Source organism: Meriones unguiculatus, chromosome 5 (assembly GCF_030254825.1).
Source record: "Meriones unguiculatus strain TT.TT164.6M chromosome 5, Bangor_MerUng_6.1, whole genome shotgun sequence".
Classification (NCBI taxonomy): Eukaryota; Metazoa; Chordata; class Mammalia; order Rodentia; family Muridae; genus Meriones; species Meriones unguiculatus.
In genome coordinates, this window is record NC_083353.1 from 37,397,322 (window position 1) to 37,420,992 (window position 23,671).

General features: G+C 39.6%; 1 pseudogene; it reads right to left on the reverse strand.

The window, feature by feature from the left end:
* Window positions 1-36: 36 nt before the first annotated feature.
* On the reverse strand, window positions 37-19,160 carry LOC110539536 (small ribosomal subunit protein uS4-like; annotated as a pseudogene).
* Between the last annotated feature and the right edge of the window lie 4,511 nt (window positions 19,161-23,671).

Sequence of the window (23,671 nt, forward strand, 5' to 3'; positions counted from 1 at the left end):
AAACTATGTAATCCTCCAGTCCAGGAAGGTATTTTTCTAATCTTCGTCCTCATCATCACCAGCTGCAGCACCACCCTGGACTTTCTTGGCATTCTTTCTCTTCACTTGGCCTGGGTAGCCACCACTGCAAAGACAATGGAGGGAGAAAGCAATGTGTTTCTGGAGACCAGATGGACAATGAAGGATGAAATATTCAACCAACTGCTTGCAGACCCTAGTATGACCTGGGGTATAAGCACACAGGCATAGTGAATAGACTTGGCCAGGTCCAGCTTAAAGAACTGGGTTTGCAGCTGCCTCTCAAGGACATCCTCAATCTTCAGGCCCAGGATGCAATTGAGCTTCATTTTTCCCTCATCCAGCACTCCAATGCAAACAATGAGCATTGCCTTCGAGAAGACTCCACGAGTTCCTTTCCTCCAGTGTCAGATGCGATTTCTCGAATGGTCTCTGTGTGGTCACATAGGTTTGGAGACAAACCCAACTTCTGGCAATTGGCCTGCTGACTTCTCTAGGCCAGATGTACCTATGAACTCATGCCCCTGACAAACTGAAAGCTAATAGTTTTAATCTTTGTTTTATAGAGATCTTTCAACTAACAACGCAAAATAAGACTTTTTAAAAATTTATTATCATTATTATTATTTTTTTATTATTTCTTTATTATTATTTCAAATTTATTCACTTTGTGTCCAAGATCTAGAGCCCTATATTATTTCCTCCTGGTCCTATTCTTTGTCCCTCTTCCACTCCTATGCTCCTCCCCTACTCCACTGACAAGGGAGTATTTCTCCCCCACTATCTGACCCTAGCCTATCAGGTCTCACCAGGGCTGTCTAGATCCTCTTTCTCTGTGGCCTAGTAAGGACACCCCGTCAGGGTGAGGGGATCAAGAAAAGCAACTGAGTTCATGCCAGAGACTGCCCCTTCTCCCCTTACTATAGAACCCCCATGGAGACTGAGCTGACCATGGACTACATCTGAGCAGTGTGTCTGCATCCTCTCTATACATGGCCTTTGATTGATTCATCAGTCTCTGCAGGCCCCCCTGGGCCCAGAATTTTTCATCTGTTGGTCTCCTTGTGAAACTCCTGTACCTCCCAGGTTTTTCTATCTCCTTTTTTTTTTTTCATAAGATTCCCTGCACTCTTCCCAAAGTTTGGCTATGAGTCTCAGCATTTGCTTCTATACCCTGCTGGGTAGAGTATTTCAGAGGCCCTCTGGGTTAGGATCCTGTTCTGTTTCCTGTCTTCTCCCACTTCCGATGTCTATCCTGTTATCCTTTCTGAATGAGGATTAAGCATCTTCCCTAGGGTCCTCCTTGTTGTTTAGCTTCTTTAGGACTGTAGATTTTAGTATGTTTATCCTATATTATATGGCTAATATCCACTTATAAGTGAGTATATACCATGTGTGTCTTTCTGCTTCTGGGATACCTCACCCAGGATGATTTTTTTTTCTAGTTCCATCCATTTGCCTGCAAATTTCATGATTTTCTTGTTTTTAATTGCTGAGTAGTATTTCATTGTGCAAATGTACTATAACTTCTGTATCCATTTCTCTGTTGAGGGACATCTAGATTGTTTCCAGATTCTGGCTATTATAAATAAAGCTGCTATGAACATAGGTGAGCAAATGTCTTAGTTGTATGGCTGAACATCTTTGGGATATATGCCCAGGAGTGGTATAGCTAAATGCGGAGGTAGCACTGCTTCCAATTTTCTGAGAAACTGCCACATTGACTCAAGAAGTTAAACATCAACAAACCAAGTAATCCAATTAAAAATGGGATACAGAGCTAAATAGAAAAATTTCAACGGAGGAATATTGAATGGCAAAGGGAAATACTCAATGTCCTTAGTCATCAGGGAAATGCAAATCAAAAAGACCCTGAGATTCCACCTTACACCCATCAGAATGGCTAAGATCAAAAACTCAAGTGATATCACATGCTGTAGAGGATGTGGAGAAAGAACCTTCCTCCATTGCTGGTGGGAATGTAAACTTGAACAACCACTTTGCAAAATGAGTTCCAATCACATACAAAATATTTTAAAAATTAGCTTTTTGCTTTCAATATAATCTCAACAGTCCTAACAGTGACAAAAAATCTGGTTATACAGATTATACTTTAGTAAAATGGCAATAAACCTAACAGCTAGCATAAAAAGATTTTTCAAGCATCTGTTCACCCGGAATTTTTAAAAGATTTAAAAATTACTTGTGATCTCAAAATGATCAGCCCAGAGTGAAAAAACCCAGACACAGAAAAAAAAATATCACTTGTTTTCTCTCCTATATGGAGTGTAGAAATAGAAATAAAAAGTCCAGGCTAAAAATAATAGATTAAACAACCAGCGTAAAGTAAGGACTGGAGAGGAGAGAATAACAGAGAATCACAGGGAGAGTGAATATGAGCAAAGCAACAATATGTGCATGTATGGAAATGGCACTGTGAAATCTATTAATGTGAACAATTAATATGCATTAGTAGAAGCCCTCAAAAGAAAAAAAAATCAAAGAATAATGGAGCTTCAGAAATACAAATTTAAATTCTTCAGAATCAATGATTCTTATTTATATGAAAAGAGTGAGCTATAAATAACTATGGAAATCATATAGTTGATTTTGTCTGATGTGCTGTTCAAAGAGCAGATGCACGCAAATAGGAAAATCTAGTCCATGTTAGTTTTGCTGCTCTATAGGACTGCTGCATAGTGAATAATCTATATGTTTTAGAAGATGAATTATGGTGTTCCACTTTTGGTAAAACAAACAACAAACATCAGCAACAAATACAGTAGGTACTTACTCAGCCAAAGAAGTGAGTGAAGCCAATCTGAAGAGGCTTTCCCATGAAGCTAATCAAACTGAGTTTAGCTTTCTTTTTGCAGTCTGACCCTACGGCCCAATTATCTAGTTTAGTAGTTTACAAGCTGTAAATCTTTGAAGTTCACAAAACATGTCACTCACCTAAAAACAATGAGTGTGCTCAAGGTGACCATGAAGCAGTATTATAAGAAGATCAAGGAGGACTTGCAGCCACAGGTACTACCATCCTTGAGGCCAGTTCCATTCCTGAAGAGATTTTCAACTCTAGAAAGATTATGGAGTACCTGAAAAGTTCCTTTGATCCAGAGCAACCACACTGGAGTCTAGAGCTTGTCATGGTGGAGTTGTTATGTACAGTGCTTCAGACCTTAGCAGTGTACATTCTGGGGCTGGACAGAAAGTAACCCAATGTTTGTAAGAACTTCAGTGGTCATGCTATAAGTCAGTTGGGTTATGGGAAATCCCAGGAGTTTGAAACTTACTTAAGGAAACATGTTTTGCCTATGCCCCAAAATGCTGGGCAAGAGAAAAAAAAAAAAAAAAAAAAAAAAAAAAAAAAAAAAAAATTACGCCTGAAGGCAGACAACTAAAACAAATTTTATATTATTTATGCAGATAATTTTAAGATGCAATATCCTGAACACAGCCAAAGAAAAGAAGAGAATATAACACAGACAATTATGACAGCAGAGGTTGAAGAAATTCCTGCGCACAAGCTCTAAAACAAGTGTGTTTACTCTGTACTTGGTATCAAAAGCATGATCTGTAAGTTTTAGCTAAGAACTGGAATTATGAAAAAACAAAAAAATTTGAAATAGTAGCTAGATATTCTTTTTTTAATTTTATTTTTTCTTATCAATTACATTGTATTAACTCTGTTTCTCAGCTGTATCCTGTTCCCTCATTCCCTCCCAATCCCACCCTCCCTCCCTCATCTCCACCCTGCACCTTTCCAAGTCCACTGATGGGGGGGACCTCCTCCCCATTCATCTGACCCTGTTTTATCAGATATCTTCAGGACTGGCTGGAAAGTCCTCCTCTGTGGCCTAACAAGACTGCTCCTCCCTTGGGTGGTGAGGAGGTCAGAGAGCCAGCCATTGAGTTCCTGTTAGAAATAGTCCTTGTTCCCCTCACTATGGGAAACCAATTGGTTACTGAGCTACCACGGGCTACATTAATGGAGGAATGGATACAGAAACTGTGGTATTTTTACACAATGGAATACTACTCAGCAATCAAAAAAGAGGAAATCATGAAATTTGCAGGCAAATGGTGGGATCTAGAAAAGACAAACACGGTAGCTAGATATTCTATGGGCAAAATGCACATGTAAAATTTACAAAAGCTCTGGGAACTGAAACAGTGAAGGGCACATTGAGGGAGAGGATAAACGAAAGAGAGAACAGCCAGAACAGATTGTCTCTTGTATCCTACATGACTTCCAAACTATTACAAACACTATTTGATGGAAATATTATACTTATTATTATACTTATCTTTATACTTATTATTAAAATTCCATAGAGAAATTTCTTCTGCTTCACTATAGTCCTAATTGAGAACTGGTTGTCTTAGTGTTTCTATTACTGTGTTAAAGCACAGTAAAATGAAAAGTTTTATTTCTTCTTCATCATCCAGGGAAGTCCGTACAGGAACTCAAGGCAGGAACCTAGAGATAAGAACTGATAAAGAGGCCATTTTAGAGTGCTGCTTAGTGGCTTGCTCCTCATGGCTTGCTCAGCCTGCATTTTTAAAGTACTCAGTTCCAACAATCCAGGGGTGGCTCCACCAACAATGGACTAGGCTCTTCCAAATCAAGCACTACTTTAGAAAACACACTACAGAGTTGCCTTTAGGCCAAGCTTATGAAGACATTTTCTCATTTGAGAGGTTCTTTTCTAAGATGACTCTAACTTGTGCCAAACTGACATAAAACCAGCCAGGACACTTGGAAAACCTTGATGGGATCATATGCTTTAAAGAATTTACTTGGATATAATCAGTAGTGACTATTTAATAGAGTTCTGTATCTTTATCTGTCCCCTAACCCATAGTAGGACAGGGTACAACAACAAGAAATGTGAAAGTTGGAAGCCTACACTCCTTTTTTATTTTTATTGATTAATCTTTATTCATTGTTTTTTTTAATAATTTTATATTTTTCTTATTAGTTACATTTTATTAGCTCTGTATCCCAGCTGTATCCCGCTCCCTGATTCCCTCCCACTCCCACCCTCCCTCCCTTTCCTGCCCCTTTCCAAGTCCTGAGCAGAGATTCTAGGTTATATCCATACATGGCCCTTGGTTGAATACCAGTCTCAGAAAAGACCCTGTGCCCAGATATATTTGGTCCTTGTGGTCCTATCCTTTCCCCAATATACTAACTCCCCTTCTTTCATATGATTCCCTATACTCTGCCAAAGGTGTGGTTATAAGTCTTTTTATCTGCTTTGAAAACATTGCTAGTTAGAGTCTTTCAGATGCCTTCAGTAGACTCCTGTCATACGTTCAATGCACATCCTATCTGTCTTTCTAAATGAGGATTGATCATCTTATCCCATGTCCACTCTCTTGATTATCTTTTTTGGTGTATAGATTTCATTATGCTTATCATATAGTATAGGTCTATATAAGCAAGTATATACCGTGTTTGTCTTTCTCCTTCTGTGATATTTCACTCAGAATGATCTTTTCTAGATCCCACCATTTGCCTGCAGATTTCATGATTTCCTCTTTTTTGATTGCTGAGTAGTATTCCATTGTGTAAAAATACCACAATTTCTGTATCCATTCCTCCCTTGATGGACATCTGGGTTGTTTCCAGGTTCTGGCTATTACAAATAAAGCTGCTATAAACATTGTTGAGCAAATATCCTTTTGTGTACTTGAGCTAAGTTTGGGTATATACCTAGCAGTGGTATAGCTGGGTCTTGAGGAAGCACTACTCCTAATTGTCTGAGAAAGCGCCAGATAGACTTCCAAAGTGGTTGTACCAGTTTACATTCCCACCAGCAGTGGAGGAGGGTTCCCCTTTTCCACAACCTCTCCAGCATGTGTTGTCACTTGAATTTTTCATCTTGGCCATTGTGATGGGTGTGAGGTGAAATCTCAGGGTTGTTTTAATTTGCATTTCCCTGATGGCTAATGAGGTTGAGCATTTCTTTAAGTGTTTCTCTGCCATTCGGTATTCCTCTGTCGAGAATTCTCTGTTTAGCTCTGTTCCCCATTTTTTAATTGGATTACTTGGTTTGCTGCTTTTCAGCTTCTTTAGTTCTTTGTATATACTATATATTAGTCCTCTGTCAGATAAAGGGTTAGTGAAGATTCTTTCTCAATCTGTAGGCAGTCGTTTTGTTTTGATGATGGTGTCCTTTGCTTTGCAGAAGCTTTTCAGTTTCATGAAGTCCCATTTATTGATTGTTGCTCTTAGAGCCTGTGCTGTTGGTGTTCTGTTCAGGAAGTTGTCTCCTGTGCCAATGACTTCTAGGCTGTTCCCCACTTTTTCTTCTAACAGATTTAGAGTATCTGGTTTTATGTTGAGGTCTTTGATCCACTTGGACTTTAGTTTTGTGCAGGGTGATAAATATGGATCTATTTTCATTATTCTGTATGTAGACATCCAGTTGGACCAGCACCATTTGTTGAAGATGCTGCCTTTTTTCCATTGAATGGTTTTGGCTTCTTGTCAAAAATCGACTATTCATAGGTGTGTGGTTTTATTTCTGGGTCTTCTATTCGGTTCCATTGATCCTCCTTTCTGTTTTTATGCCAATACCATGCAGTTTTTATTACTATTGCTCTGTAATACAGCTTGAGATCGGGGATGGAGATACCTCCAAATGCTCTGTTGTTGCACAGGATTGATTTTGAGATTATGGGTTTTTTGTTTCCCCATATGAAGCTGAGAATCTTTTTTTTCAAGGTCTGTAAAGAATTGAGTTGGTATTTTGATGGGAATTGCATTGAATCTGTAGATTGTTTTTGGCAGGATGGCCATTTTCACAGTGTTAATCCTACCAATCCATGAGCACAGGAGTTCTTTCCATCTTCTGATATTTTCTTCAAATTCTTTCATCAGAGACTTGAAGTTTTCCTCAAACAGGTCTTTCACTTGCTTGGTTAGTGTCACCCCAAGGTACTTTATGTTATTAGCGGCTATTGTGAAGGGTGTTGTTTCCCTAATTTCTTTCTCAGCCCTTTTGTTTTTATTCATTTTGTATCCCCCCATAAGCCCCTCCCTCCTCTCCTCCTAATCCCACCCTCCCTCCCTTTTCTTCACTCCTGCCCCTCCCCAAGTCCACTGATAGGGCAGGTCCTTTTCTCCCTCCTTCTGATCTTAGTCTATCAGATCACATCAGGAGTGGCTGCATCATCATCTTCTTTGGCCTGGAAAGGCTGCTCCTCCCTTAGGGGGAGGTGATCAAAGAGCAGGCCAATCAGATTATATCAGAGGCAGTCCCTCTTCCCATTACTATGGAACCCACTTGGACACTGAACTGTCATGTGCTACATCTGTGCAGGGGTTCTAGCTTATCTCCATGAATAGTCCCCAGTTGTAGTATGAGTCTCTGGGAAGACCCCTGTGTTCACATTTTCTGGTTCTGTTGCTCTCCTTGTGGGTTTTCCTATCCCAGCTCTTACTATTTCCCACTTCTTACATAAGATTCCATGCACTCTGCCCAACAGTTGGTCATAAGTCTCAGCGTCTGCTTTGATAGTCTGCAGGGCAGAGCCTTTCAGAGGCCCTCTGTGGCAGGTTCCTAGGTTGTTTCCTGTTTTCTTCTTCTTCTCATGTCCATCCTCTTTGCCTTTCAGGATCGGGATTGAGTGCTATACTCAGGGTCCTATCTCTATTAGTTTCCTTAGATGTACAGATTTTAGTAGGTATATGCTATGTTATATGTCTATATGAGTGAGTATATACCGAGTGTGTCTTTCTGCTTCTGGGACAGCTCACTCAGGATGATCCTGTCTAGGTCCCACCATTTACCTTCAAATTTCATTATTTCCTTATTTTTCATTGCTGAGTAATACTCCATTGTGTAGATGCACCACAATTTCTGCATCCATTCTTCAGTTGAGGGGCATCTGGGCTGTTTCCAGCTTCTGGCTATTACAAATAAAGCTGCTATAAACATGGTTGAGCAAATGTCCTTTTTGTGTACTTGAGCCTCTTTTGGATATATGCTTAGGAGTGGTATGGCTGGATCTGGAGGAAGCACTCTTCCTAGTTGTCTGAGAAAGCACCAGATTGATTTCCAGAGTGGTTGTACAAGTTTATATTCCCACCAGCAGTGGAGGGGGGTTCCCCTTTCTCCACAATCTCTCCAGCATGTGCTGTTACTCGAGTTTTTCATCTTGGCCATTCTGATGGGTGTAAGGTGAAATCTCAGGGTCCTTTTGATTTGCATTTCCCAATGGCTAATGAGGTTGAGTATTTCTTTAAGTGTTTCTCTGCCTTTTGACATTCCTCTAAAGAGAGTTCTCTGTTTAGCTCTGTTCCCCATTCTAAATTGGATTATTTGGTTTGCTGCTTTTCAGCTTCTTTGATTCTTTTTATATATATTGGATATTAGCCCTCTGTTAGATGAAGGATTGGTGAAGATTCTTTAGCAGTCTGTACGCAGTTGTTTTGTTTTGATGATGGTGTTTCTTTGATTTACAGAAGCTTTTCAGTTTCATAAGGTCCCAATATTGATTGTTGCTCTTAGAGCCTGTGCTGTTGGTGTTCTGTTCAGGAAGTTGTCTCCTGTGCCAATGAGTTCAATGGTATTCCCCACTTTTTTTTCTAACTGATTTAATGTGTCTGATTTTATGTTGAGGTCTTTGATCCACTTGGGATTTAGTTTTATACAGGGTGGTAAGTATGGATCTATTTTCATTTTTCTACATGTAGACATCCAGTTAGACCAGCACCATTTGTTGAAGATGCTACCTTTTCTTCATTGTATGGTTTTGGCATTTTTGTCAAAGATCAGGTGTGTGGGTTTATTTCTGGGTCCTCTGTTCGGTTCCATTGATCCACCATTCTGTTTCTATGCCAGTACCATGCAGTTTTTATAATTGTTGCTCTATAGTGCAGCTTAAGATCAGAGATGGAGATACCTCCAGAAGATCTTTTATTGTAGAGGACCGTTTTAGCAATTCTGAGTTTCTTGTTATTCCATATGAAGTTGAGAATTTTTTTTTTCCAGGTCTGTAAAGAATTGTGTTTGTTATTTGATGGGAATTGCATTGAATCTGTAGATGGCTTTTGGTAAAATGGCCATTTTTACTATGTTAATCCTGCCAAGCCATGAACATGGGAGATCTTTCCATCTTCTGATATCTTCTTCTAATTCTTTCTTTAGAGACTTGAAATTTTTTTCATAAAAGACTTCGACTTACTTGATTAGGGTTACACCAACGTACTTTATGTCTTTTTTGGCTATTGTGAAGGGTGTTGTTTCCCTAATTTCTTTCTCAGCCCTTTTGTCTTTTGTACACAGGAGGGCTACTGATTTTTTTGAGTTAATTTTGTATCCAGCCACATTGCTGAAAGTGTTTATCAGCTGTAGGTGTTCCCTGGTAAAGTTTTTGGGGTCACTCACATATACTATCATATCATCTGCAAATAGTGATAATTTGACTTCTTCCTCTCCAATTTGTATCCCCTTGCTCTCCTTCAACTGTCTTATTGCTCTAGCAAAGACTTCCAGAACTATGTTGAAGAGATATGAAAAGAGTGGGCACCATTGCCTTGTCCCTGATTTCAGTGGGATTGCTTTAAGTTTCTCTTCGTTCAGTTTGACGTTGGCTATAGGTTTGCTGTATATTGCCTTTACAATGTTTAATATGTGCCTTGTATCCCTGATCTCTCCAATACTTTAAACATGAATGGATGTTGGATTTTGTCAAATGCGTTTTCAGCATCTAGGGAGATTATCATGTGTTTTTTTCTTTCAGTTTGTTAATATGGTGAATCACATTGATGGATTTCCATATATTGAACCACCCCTGCATACCTGCGATGAAGCCTACTTGGTCATAGTGGATGATATCTTTGATGTGTTCTTGTATTCAGTTTGCATTGTATTTTGTTGAGTATTTTTGCATCAATGTTCATAAGAGAGATTGGCCTGAAATTCTCTTTTTTTGTTGGGTCTTTGTGAGGTTTAGGTTCCAAGATGTTTGTGGCTTCATAGAATGAGTTTCCATTTCTATTTTGTGGAACAGTTTGAAGAGAACTGAAGTTAGCTCTTCTTTGAAAGGCTGGTAGAATTCTGCACTGAAACCATCTGGTCCTGGGCTTTTTTTGGGTGGTAGACTTTTGATGACTGCTTCTATTTTCTTGGGGGATATAGGACTATTTAATTGATTTACCTGGTCCTGATTCAGCTTTTGTAAGTAGAATTGATCAAGAAAATTGTCCATTTCATTGAGATTTTCAAATTTTGTGGCATGTAGACTTTTGAAGTGAGTCCTAATGATTGTTGGATTTCCTCAGTGTCTGTGGTTATGTCCCCCATTTCATTTCTGATTTTGTTGATTTAGATGATTTCTCTCTGCCTTTTAGTTAGCTTGGCTAAGGGTTTGTCTATCTTGTTGATTTTCTCAAAGAACCAGCTCTTGGTTTCATTGATTCTTTGAATTGTTTTATTTGTTTCTAATTGATTGATTTCACCCCTGAGTTTGATTATTTCCAGCCATCTACTCCTCTTTGGTGTGTCTGCTTCTTCTTTTCCTAGGGTTTTTAAGTGAGCCATTAAGTTGCTTGAATGAGCTGTCTCGAATTTCTTCTTGAAGGCACTTAGTGCTATGAACTTTCCTCTTAGCACTGCCTTCATTGTGTCCCACAAGTTTGGGTATGTTGTGTCTTCATTTTCATTGAGTTCTTTTTTTTTTTTTTTAAAGATTTATTTATTTATTAAGTATACAATGTGTATTTGCATGCACACCAGAAGAGAACACCAGATTTCATTTTTTAGATGGTTGTGAGCCACCATGTGGTTGCTGGGAATTGAACTCATAACGTCTGGAAGAGCAGCCAATGCTCTTAACCTCTGAGCCATCTCTCCAGCCCTTTCATTGAGTTCTAGAAGACTTTAATTTCTTTTTTTATTTCCTCCCTGACTCAACTTTCATTTAGTAGCAAGTTGTTCAGTTTCCATGTGTGGGTAGGCTTTTTGCTATTTCTGTTATTGTTGAGGTCCAGCTTTATTCCATGGTGATCAGACAGGATACAAGGGATTATTTCAATCTTCTTGTATCTGTTGAGGCTGACTTTGTGACCAACTAACTATGCGGTCTATTTTGGAGAAGGTTCCATGAGGTGCTGAGAAAAAGGTAAATTCTTTTGTGTTTGGGTGTAAGGTTCTGTAAATGTCTGTTAGGTCCATTTGATTCATGACCTCTGTCAGAGACATTGTTTCTTTGTTTAATTTCTGTTTTGTTGACCTGTCCTTTGTTGAGAGTGGGGTGTTGAAGTCTCCCACTATTAATGTGTGGGGATCTATATGTGGTTTAAATTTTATCAATGTTTCTTTTACAAATGTGGGTGCCCTTGTATTTGGGTCATAGATGTTCAGGATTGTGATGTCTTCTTGGTGGAATTTTCCCTTGATGAGTATGAAGTGTCCTTCCCCATCTCTTTTAATTAATTTTGGTTGAAAGTCCATTTTATCAGATATTAGAATGGCTACTCCTGCTTGCTTCTTGGGTCCATTTGCTTGGAACGCCGTCTTCCATTCTGTTAATCTGTGTCTTTTTATTGGAGAGTTGAGTCCATTGATGTTGAGAGAGATTAATGACCAGTGGCTGTTAGATCCTTCGATTTTGACGTTGGCTGCAGTCTTAAGGTTGTGTGCTTGGTTGCTTTTATTTTACTGTAGTAAGGTTAATTATTTCTGGTGTTATCTTGAAAGTAGCTAGTTTTCTTGGGTTGTATTTTTCCTTTTAGTGTTTTCTGTAATGCTGGATTTGTGTGAAGGTACTGTTGAAATTTGTTTTTTTCATTGAATATCTTGTTTTCTCCATGTATGAGTACTGAGAGTTTTGCGGGGGCTGGGTGCCCAACAATGCTCTGTGCTCCTGGCTTCAGTCCAGATCAGTGATGGAGGCTCATACCTGCAGGTCTGTGACACCTTCTCCATTCAAAGGCTGGGTGGCCCAAGTCAGCACTGTTTCCTTCCTTCCCTGTGGGGTCCTCTCCCAACAGTGACTCCCAGTTTCTGTTGCACTGGGGTGCACAGCTCCTTCTGTGCCTGTGAGCTGGGCGTGTAGCCCCTCCCAGTGCTTTTGGAGGGAGCCCAGTTCAGTGATGGCAACTCGTACCCACTGGTCTGTGAGACTTTTTCCAGGGAAAGACTAGGTGATCCACAGCCAGTCCCACTACTTTCCTTCCCCGTGGGTTTTTCTTGCGACTGGGACTCCCAGTTTCTGGTGTTTTTGTGCCCACCGTTCAGCCTGGGAAGTTGATCGGGACACGCAGGCATGTGGCTCTGGTCTGGCGATCTAGTTCCTGCGGGACCAGGATATCCTCCGTGTTCTAGCTGGGTTGCCTGAGTGTGGACCCGACTGATTTCCACGCCATGGGGGTTTCCTCTCACCTGGGAAACATGATCGCTGTTGTTTTAGGGCCCAGAGTTCAGTCTCTTGTTTGCTGTATGGAAAATCTTGTCCTGCTCCTCAGATGCAGTGTTTTCCTGGCACTATCATCTTAGCCTCTCTCCCCTACAATCCTTTTATAAGCAATTTGGGGCTAGTTAGATGGCTCAGCAGCTATCTTCATGCCTAAGTTCAATTCCAAGAGCCACATGGCAGAAGACGAGAATTGACTTCCTTTGACCTTCATTCCTTTTTGTGGTACATGCACCAGACCACAAATACATACATGCACTAAATAAATAAACAAATAAAATGAATGTGATTTTGTCTTATACTTCATTGAAAACTATAATAAGGAACTTTTAGAAAATAGTTTACTTCTTCATTAATATTCAAAAGTACCTTCTTTTAAAATACAAAGTATGTCCCCTATTGGTGAGTTTTCTGCTTATTGTTGTACAGAATGGTCTTTCTGTTTTAATTTCACTGTATACATCTATTACATGATTGCTCCATACTGTTTGAGAACCTTGACTTCTCGTCATACATCAAAACTCTTACATTTGCTTATTTAACACTGTTATTTCTTTTTCTTCAACATTTCTAACCATTCTCCCTCTAGTTAGTTTTTATCCCCTTCTTTTCTATCTACTCATTGTATATTAGATTTTCTTAAAGTTTTGTCCTACACCCTCTTGTCTTAGACTCACCCTACAGGTAATTTCTGCAATGCTTAAATTCTCAAAAATTCCCCATATACATTAATGTCAAACTTAACCTTTTATAATTCTTTAATTTAGATTTCTATTGATTAATTTTGACAGTTTCATAATTCTTAGAATTTATTCTATTTCCTCTCACCCTGCTTCTTTTACTTCACAACCACTCCTATTAACTGCCCTCCCCCCTTTTTTTTATAGGTCTCCTTCCCAGATTCTGGTCTTTTGTTTTGTTCTATGAACCACTGACTTAAACCGATATCATTTGTGTGGTCTCAGGTTTGTAACTATCCTGTGAAGCCTGGTAGACTCACTGTCCAGCATAGTGAAGGCAATGACTGTACCTCCCTAAGAATCCATCGATTCTCAATAATTTAGCAAGAGTCTAAGGTAGGTCCCCATGACCCATTACTGACCCATAACTGGCTAATAACAAATCATCTTATGAAGACTCACTGCAGGCAACTAAAGATGTTGTGAAATATGTTTGCAATTGTGTCATACCATGCCAATAGTGCTCCCCATCTCTATCCCTTTCTCCCAGATCTCACATGCTTTCTACTCCTTAATGTGTGTTTCCTGAGCACTTAGGTTTCTTCCCTATCCTGCCACTCATTCTCACCAACTTGAGCAGCCATGGGTATTCAGTGCCATTCACTGCAAAAAGCAGCTTCCATAATTAATTTTGAGATATTTTTTAATAGGTATAGCCATAAATAGGGAAGTTTGGTGTTCTGTCAATTTAACTAAACAAAAGCAATGAATCCCATCTACAGGGTATGAATTCCTAGAAGCTTTTTGACTGGGTTTCTAGTGTTAAGACTATATTCCTTCTAGCAGTGAATATTTAATCCATTTCAAGATTAGTTAGTTACCCAAATAATGGTCATGCCAACACTGGTATGATGGCTGAAGTTTGTGAGTACTCAGAGCTGAATAACAGTATTTATACCATATCTGCCATAGTAGCCTTCATATTGCCTTCTGGTACCATGAAGTTAGCCAAAAAAGGGAAACTTGTCAGATTCCTTTCCTTATATCTTATGACCAAGGTATGTAGTATCTTTAGAAATAGGGTCTTACCATCTAGTTTTGATGGGCAATCAAGAGCAAAGATAAGAAGCTTCTGAGGCTTCTCTGAACAACTCATAGAGGATATCTATGATGCTTTGAAAGAAATGTTCCCATTTAACTGTTCAGTCTAATTAGTAGTACTATTTAGGAAGATTAAAGTATTGTGGCCTTGCTGAATGAAGTATGTCATTAAGGGTGACCTTTGAACTTTTTATCTGGTGAACTACTCTTCAGTGAAACTACTATTTCAGGGAATAGCATTATCCAGTGATGTAGGATATTTGCAGTCTAACTAATTTTTAATTTTTATTTCTAATTATAAAGTAATTACAAAGTATTTGGTTTATGCATGGTTTTCTCCTAGATTTTTCACATTGATTAATCCACTCAACCCCACTGTCTCCTTAACCCACACTCTTCTTCTTGGTATTCCTATTCCTATTCTTAATTTTCTTTTTTTTAAATAAATTTTTATTTTTATATTAATTACAGTTTGTTTACTTTGTATTCCAGCTGTTGGCCCCTTCTTCATTACCTCCCCATCCCATCCTCCCTCTCTCATCTCCTCCCATGCCCCTCTCCAAGTCCAAGTATAGGGGAGGTCCTCCTCCCCTTCCATCTGAGCATAGCTTATCAGGTCTCATCTGAACTGGCTGCATTGTACTCCTCCTTGGCCTGGCAAGGCTTCTCCCCCATCAGGGGGAGGCAGTCAAAGAGCTAGCCACTGAGTTCATGTCAGAGACAATCCCTGTTCTACTTACTAGGGAAACCATGGGCTACATCTGAGCAGGGGTTCTAGGTTATATCCATGAATGATCCTTGGTTGATGATCAGTCTCAGAAAAGACCCCTGTACCCAGATTTCTTGCTTTTGTTGCTCTTCTTGTGGAGCTCCTGTCCTCTCCAGGTCTTGTTATCTTCCCCTTCTTTCCTAAGATTCCCTGCATTCTGCCCAAAGTTTGTTTATGAGTCTCAGTATCTGCTTTGATACACTTCTGGGTAGAGTCTTGCAGAGGCCCTCTGTGGTAGGCTCTTGTCCTGTTTCATGTTTTCTCCTACTTCCAATGCCCATCCTGTTTGCCTTTCTGAGTGAGGATTGATCATCTTACCCAGGTTCCTCCTTCTAGCTCAGCTTCTTTGATATACAGAGTTTTGTAGGTTTATTTTATATTATAGGTCTTGTATCCACTTACAAGTGAGTATATACCATGGGCGTATTTCTGCTTTCTGGGATAATTCACTCAAGGTGATCTTTTCTAGATCCCACCATCTGCCTGCAGATTTCATGACTTCCTTGTTTTTCATTGCTGATTAGTATTCCATTGTGTAGATGTACCACAATTTCTGTATCCATTCCTCTGTTGAGGAGCATCTGGGCTGTTTCCAGGTTTTGGCTATCACGAATAAGGCTGCTATGAACATGATTGAGCAAAGGTTTTGTACTTGAGCATATTTTGGATCTATGCCTATGAGTTGTATTGCTGGATCTCAATGAAGCGCTATTCCCAATTGTCTGAGAAAGCAACAGATTGATTTCCAAAGTGGTTGTACAAGTTTACATTCCCACTAGCAATGGAGGAAGGTTCCCTTTTCTCAACATCCTCTTCAGCATGTATTGTCACTTGAGTTTTTGATCTCGCCATTCTGATGGGTGTAAGGTGAAATCTCAGGGTCATTTTGATTTGCATTTCCCTAATGACTATGGATGTTGAGCATTTCTTTAAGTGTTTCTCTGTCACTTTATATTCCTCTATAGAGAATTCTCTGCTTAGCTCTGTACCCCATTTTTTAATTGGATTACTTGATTTGTTGCTGTTTAACTTCTTTAGTTCTTTATATATTCTGGATATCAGCCTTCTGTCAGATATAGGGTTGGTGAAGATCCTTTCTCTGTCTATAGGCTATCGTTTTGTTCTGACAACAGTGTCTTTTGCTTTACAGAAGCTTTTCAGTTTCATGAGGTCCCATTTATTGATTGTTAATCTTAGTGCCTGTGCTGTTGGTGTTCTATTCAGGAAGTAGTCTCCTGTGCCAATGAGTTCGAGGCTCTTGCCCACTTTTTCTTCTAACCAATTTAGTGTGTATGGTTTTATGTTAAGGTCTTTGATCCACTTAGACTTTAGTTTCGTGCAGAGTGATAAATAAGGATCTATTTGCATTTTTCTACATGTAGACATCCAATTGGTAGAGCACTTGCCTAGAAAGTGCAAGGCCCTGGGTTTGGTCCTCAGCTCTGAAAAAAAAAAAGCAATTTCATCACATCAATTAGACAAGTAATTAAGACAATTGTAATACTTTCCCAATCTTATTCTTGCTTAAACTTTTCTACCCTCAGTATTTTCCCTCTCTACTTTATACTACCAGTGTTCTACTAGACATTCCTTACCCTTCAATGATTTTTCATTATCTTCTGGTTTCTACGAGTGTTCTAAGTTAAACATATGGAATTAAAGACTTGAAGCTGGCATCCACATATGAGAATAGCAGAAGTTATGGAATGAATATATGTATTGCTCTAATAGTTCTAACTATTGTAACTGTGAATAAGGCATTGGAACAGGTAGAGGTATCTAGAATCCTTGCACCACTGGCACTGCTAAAGTTTAGCGCAAAAGGCTGTCAATGTGCCCTGAGGAGAGAGGGCCAGTGGAAGACGATGATTTGCCAGTGCTAATACTAGGGTCTCAGTTGGAGTTCCCAGAATCAGATGCTTAGCCCAAGACTCATGGGCAAGGAATTCATCAAGAAGTTGTCCCAGGCAAAATGAAAGCTGAAAAGAAGATAGAATAGACTTGAAAGCTAAGCAGGCAAAAGTTTAATCATAAGCCCCTGGAAGAGTGGCTTCCTTTACATCAGAAGGGAATTCAGGAGAATCACTTTTACTCTAATTTTTTCCTCACTTTTTAAATTATTATTTTTAATATTAGTTACAGTTTGTTAACTTTGTACCCCTGCTGTATCCCGTTAAATCTTTCCCTCCCAATCTCACCCTCCCTCCCTCATCTCCTCCCTATCCCTTTCCAAGTCCACTGATAGGGGAGGACCTCCTCCCCTTTCATCTGACCCTAGCTTATCAGGTATCTTCAGGACTGGCTGCAAAGTCCTCTGTGACCTAGCAGGGCTGCTCCTCCCTCAGGAGCAGGAGTGTCAAAGAGCCAGCCATTGAGTTCATTTCAGAAAACAGTCCCTATTCCCCTTATTAGGGTACCCACTTGGATACTGAGCTACCATAGGCTACATCCGAGCAGAGATTCTCGGTTATATCCATACATTGCCCTTGGTTACAGAAATAGTCCCATAAAAGACCCCTGTGCCCAGATATAGTTGGTCCTTGTGGAGCTCCTGTCCTCTCCAGGTCATATTAACTCTCCCTTCTTTCTTATGATTCCCTGCACTCTGCCAAAGGTTTGGTTATGAATCTCAGTATCTGCTTTGATACACTGTTAGGTAGAGTCTTTCAGAGACCCTCTGTGGTAGGCTCCTGTCCTGTTATTGTTTTCTCCTACATCCAATGCCCATCCCATTTTTCTTTCTAAGTGAGGATTGATCATCTTACCCTGGGTCCTCTTTCTTGCTTATCTTCTTTAGGTGTATAGATTTCTGTATATTTATCCTACATTAGAGGTCTATATAAGTGAGTATAAACCATGTGTGTCTTTCTGCTTTGAAATACCTCACTCAGGATGATCATTTCTAGGTCCCACCATTTGCCTGCAAATTTCATGATTTCCTCATTTTTAATTGCTGAGTAGTATAAGTTAAAAAGCAGCAAATCAAAAAATCTGATTAAAAAATGGGGTACAAAGCTAAACAGAGAATTCTCAGTAGAGGAATACAGAATGGCAGAGAAACACTTAAAGAAATGCTCAAAGTCTTTAGCCATCAGAGAGATGCAAATCAACATGACCTTGAAATTTCACCTGACACCCTTCAGAATGGCTAAGATCAAAAACTCAGGTGACAACACATGCTGGAGATGTTGTGGAGAAAGAAGAATCCTCTTCCATTGCTGGTGGGAATGCAAACTTGTACAACCACTTTGGAAATCAATCTGGTGCTTTCTCAGACAACTAAGAATAGTGATTCCTCAAGATTCGGCTATACCATTCCTAGGCATATATCCAAAATATGCTCAAGTACACAACAAGGACATTTTTTCAACCATGTGTGTAGGAGCTTGTTCGTAAGAGCCAGAACCTGGAAACAACCCAGATGTCCCTCACTTTTATTCTTTTAACCCAGTGTGGGGCTACACCTTTGAGGAAGCTGTGGTGTGATTAAACCAGACTGTCTACAAATGCCTCATTGGCCTCTTAAAGGATAATGACCTACTAATTACTTCTGAAGTTCAGAGAACTTTTTTTTTTCTGAATTGAAGGTATACACATTGAGATATTCTAGTATATTGATATCTTTTGTAAATCAAGGTGATGAAAGCAGTCCACCATGGATTGAGATATATGAGGGGATTAATAAAACTCTGTTGTGCTCCTGAGAGGCTGAGGCAAACAACACCATTATGAGTTTTTGCATTTGTCCATTGGATATTTTAGGTGGTAGTTAGCTCTGTTTTAAAATAAAATTTACTTTTTAAACATTTACATTTATGGATGGAGAGTTGACTTAGCAATTAAGAATATATATTACTCTTGGAGTTTCATTTCGAACACTCATGTCAGGTGGCTCACAACCAACCCTAGTAATCCAGTAGCCTCTTTGTGTACTCTGTGGGCACCGTACTTACATGTGCCCATGCTCACATTTAGACACACACAGTAACATGCATAAAAGTTAAAAAGGGGGAGGATCCAAGATGGTGACAACAAGTGTAACATATCTGAAACTCAGAAGTTGGTGAGTGGAGGGGCAACTGAAGCCAGAATATTGACACTGAGGCATACTGGGCGATAGGGGACAACTCCTGAGCTGAGACTATTTGAAAGCAGGTCATTGCGGATTTCTCAAAGGACTCAGACTGGTGAATATTCAACCCCCTGCATTTCTCCTTGATGGACCTCCTTCCTTGGCAGAGGTAGCCCACAGTGTTTGCTGCTCCAAGCACCAACATCCTTGCTCTGTAACAGAAACAGCAGAGGCAGCCTCCCAGTTCAGCTGCTGTAGGCAGCTGTTGGGGCCTCCCAAGTTTGTGGGCAGCTGTACAGGTCTCCCAGGGCTACCCAGCAGGTGGCTGCACTAGCCTCCCAGTTCTGCAGCTATGTTAGGCAGCTGTGCAGGCTTCCCAGGCCTGCTGGCAGTTGTGCAGGTTTCCCAGGGCTTCCCGGGTTTGTAAGCCACTGTACAGGCTTCCCAGGTTCTCCCAGCGGGAAACCATAGCAGCCTCCCAGGTGTACTGCAGCAGCAGGCAATGGTCCGGGCCTCCCATTGTGGGGCTGTACCAGCCTCCCAGGTCTGTGGTGGTGGCAGTGTGGCAGCTAGTTCTAACATGAGCCTCTAGGCTCCCTGACTGAGACAACAGAAGTGGCTACTCCAAATAAGGGTCTCCCTGCCCAGTGGACAAACAGTGGACACCACTGAGCTGACAGATCTCCCACACTCTTATTTGCCCTTGCAGGCCCATACCTGAGAGTAGAGAACAGGGGAAACCTCTGTGCTTTCTGATTAGGCCTGCTAGCGAGTAAGTGCTCCTTCAGGTGATTGCTTACAGAACCCCAGATCCAGGGTCCCTCTATGCTAGCAGCCAGACTTCGGATCCCTCCCCTACACACATATACTGTGGGCAACATAGGAATTCTTGGGACAATGATCTCAACATTGAAGACCCTGTTCTGTTGGTCGAACAGTGGAGTCCAATCAAACAATTTCTGGAGCCCAGACAGATCTGAATACCAGGAGGACAGTAAAACAGGCTTGTAGGCCACTGAGGTATTCAGGGCACCAGAGTGTATTCATTGAGCCTGTGAACAGCACTAGCACATGCACCCCCTCCTTTGCTTAAGCCCCACATTCTAAGCATCTACATGCTCTAGCACCCTGTCCTTTAAGGCATACTTCCACAACCACACACACACTTGCTCGGATCTGCTCCTGCGATCTTCCTCCCTTAGCTACAGCTGAAACACCAACATCCACTCTCAAACCAGTGGACCTCTCTCATCTTCCTGCAGAACACTCCAGACACCAGAGAAAGACAGAACAAGTCGGAAGTATAGACACCAGGAACAAACAGTGAAGGTTACAGATAGGCATATGGGTAGAAGTCAGCATAACAACACATCCAAAAAAGTCAGGACATGATAGCTTCACCAGCAACCCCCCAAATCAATGGACACATTAATTCATCAGAAACAGAGAAAAATGATCTCAGTTCTAGGCTTATCCAGATATTAGAGGTACATAAAGAGGAAACAAAAAAAGCTCTCAAAGAAATATAGCCAAATGAAATAGAGACACAATTAGTGACATACAGAGAGGAAACGAACAACAACAACAAAAAAATTAGAGGCCATCATAGAAAGACAGGAAACCACATTCAAACAGATGAAGGAAATGGTATAAGACATGGAAATAGAAGTAGAAACAATAAACAAAACACAAACAGAGAAAACCCTGAAGCTGGAGAAAAGATCAGGAACCATAAAGGTAAAGATGGCAATAAAATACAAGACATGGAAGAGAGAATTGCAGGTAATGAAGATACAATTGCATAAATTTATACATCTCTCAAAGAAAAAGTAAAATCAGAAAAGTTTCAAACACAAAGCATCCAAGAAACCAAGGACTCTATGAAAAAACGAAATCTATGAATAATAGGAATGGACAAAAAAGAAGATTCCAGACTCCAAGATCCAGAAAATGTTTTCAAAAATATCATAGAAGAAAACTTTCCCAACTTAAAGAAAGAGACATCCATAAACATACAAGAGGCCTACAGAACACCAAATAGACTAGACCAGAAAAGAAACTCCTCACATCACATAATAGTCAAAGCACTTAATCCACAGAACAAAGAAAAAATATTAAAAGCAGCAAGGGGAAAAGACCAAGTAACATACAAAGGTAGACATATCAGAATCACACCAGACTTTTCAACAGAAACTTTGAAAGCCAGAAAAGGACCTGGGAAGATGTCATACAGACTCTAAGGGATCACAAATGCCAACCCAGTCTACTATATACAGCAAAGCTTTCAATCAACTTAGATGGAGAAAAAATATTCCATGACAAAAGAAAGTTTAAACAATATCTATACAGCAACCCTGCCCTACAGAAGATACTAGAAGGAAAACTCCAATCCAATGAAAACAACTACACACAAGAAAACACAGGATGTAGATACCTTCACGCCAAAAATTAAAAGAAAATAAGCAATGAAACACAGTAACACCACCAACTCCACATCTATCCACATCAATGGACTCAACTCACCCATGAAAAGACAAAGACTAAACAGAATGATTGCAGAAACAGGAATCAACATTCTGCTTCATCTAAGAATCACACATCTGCAACAATGATAAACACTATCTCAGAGTTTGAAAAATGTTTTTTGAAAAAAAAAATGGACCCAGAAAAAAAGCTGGGGTAGCTATCCTAATATATAATAAAATAGAATTTCAACCAAAATTAATCAAAAAACATGAGGAGGGGCACTTCATTCTCATCAAAGGAAAAATCTGCCAGGAGGACATCACAAATATAAGAGCACTGACATTTGTAAATGTAACATTATTAAAGCTTAAATCACACATCAATCCCAACATCTTAATAGTGGGAGACTTCAACACTCCACTCTCACAAAGGCAAATATCACCTAGAAAGAACCTAAATAGGTAAATAATGGCACTTAGAGAGGTCCTAAGTCAAAAGGACCTAATAGATATTTATAGAACTTTTCACCCAAACTCAAAAGAGTGTACGTTTTTTTCAGCTCCTTATGGAACCTTCTCAAAGAATGTCCATATAGTCAGTCACAAAGCAAGCCTCAAGAGATACAAGAAGATCAAAATAATAGCTTGTATCCTATCCAACCACTGTGGCCTAAAACTAGACCTCAACAACAACAGAAATTACAAAAAGCCTACATACACATAAAAACTAAACTCCCTATTCAATGATAGCTTGGTCAAGGAAGAAATGAATAAAGAAATTAGAGACTTTCTAAAATTCAATGAAAATGAAGGCATTCCTTACCCAAACTCATGGAACACAATGAAAGTAGTGCTAAGAAGAGAGTTCATAGCACTAAGTGCCTCCAGAAAGTAGTTGGAAACATCCCATACAAGCAACTTAATAGCACACCTAAAAGCTCTAGAAAAAAAAGAGGCAGACACAGCCAAGAGGAGTAGACCATTCAAAATAATCAAACTCAGAGCTGACATCAATGATTTAGAAAGAAAGAAAACAATACAAACAATTAATGGGACCAAGAGCTGGTTCGTTGAGAAAATCAACAAGATAGAGAAACCCTTAGTCAAACTAACTAAAAGGCAGAGAGAAACTATTGGAATCAGCAAAATCTGAAAAGAAAAGGGGGACATAACGACAGACACGGAGGAAATCCAAACAATCATTGGGTCTTACTACAAAAGCCCATATGCCACCAAATTTGAAAATACAAATAAAATAGACAATTTTATTGACAGATTCCTTTTAACAAAATAAAAACAAGGTCAGGTAAATAAACTGAATAGTCCTATATTCTCCAAGGAAATGGAAGCAGTCATTAAATGTCTCCCTTCCAAAAAAAAAAGAGCCCAGTGCCAGATGGTTTCAGTGCAGAATTCTATCAGAGCTTCAAAGAAGAACTAACTCCAATTCTCTCAAAATCATTCCACAAAATAGAAACAGAAGGAACATTACCAAACTCATTCTATGAAACCACAGTCCCCTTGATACCTGAATCACACAAAGAGCCCCCCAAAAAGAGAACTTCAGACCTATCTCTCTTATGAACGCTGATGCAAAAATACTCAATAAAATACTTGCAAACTGAATCCAAGACAAAACAAAGATATCATTCACTCTGACCAAGTAGGCTTTAACCCAAGCATGCAGAGGTGGTTCCATATACAGAAATCCATCAATGTAATACACCATATAAACAAACTGAAGGAGAAAAACCACAGGATCATCTGATTAGATGCCAAAAAGTATTTGACAAAATGCAAAACCCATTCAAGTTTAAAGTCTTAGAGAGAGCAGGGATACATGGCACACACTTAAACATAGTAAAGACAATATACAGCAAGCCTACAGCCAACATCAAACAAAATGGAGAGAAACTTAAATCAATCCTACTGAAATCAGGGATAAGGGAAGGCTGCCCACTCTCTTTGTATCTCTTCAACATAGTACTTGAAGTCCTAGATAGAGCAATAAGACAATTAAAGAAGATCAAGGGGATACAAATCAGAAAGGAAGATGTCAAAGTAACATGATTTGAAGATGATATGATAGTATACATGAGTGACCCCAAAAATTCAGCCAGAGAACTTCTTCATC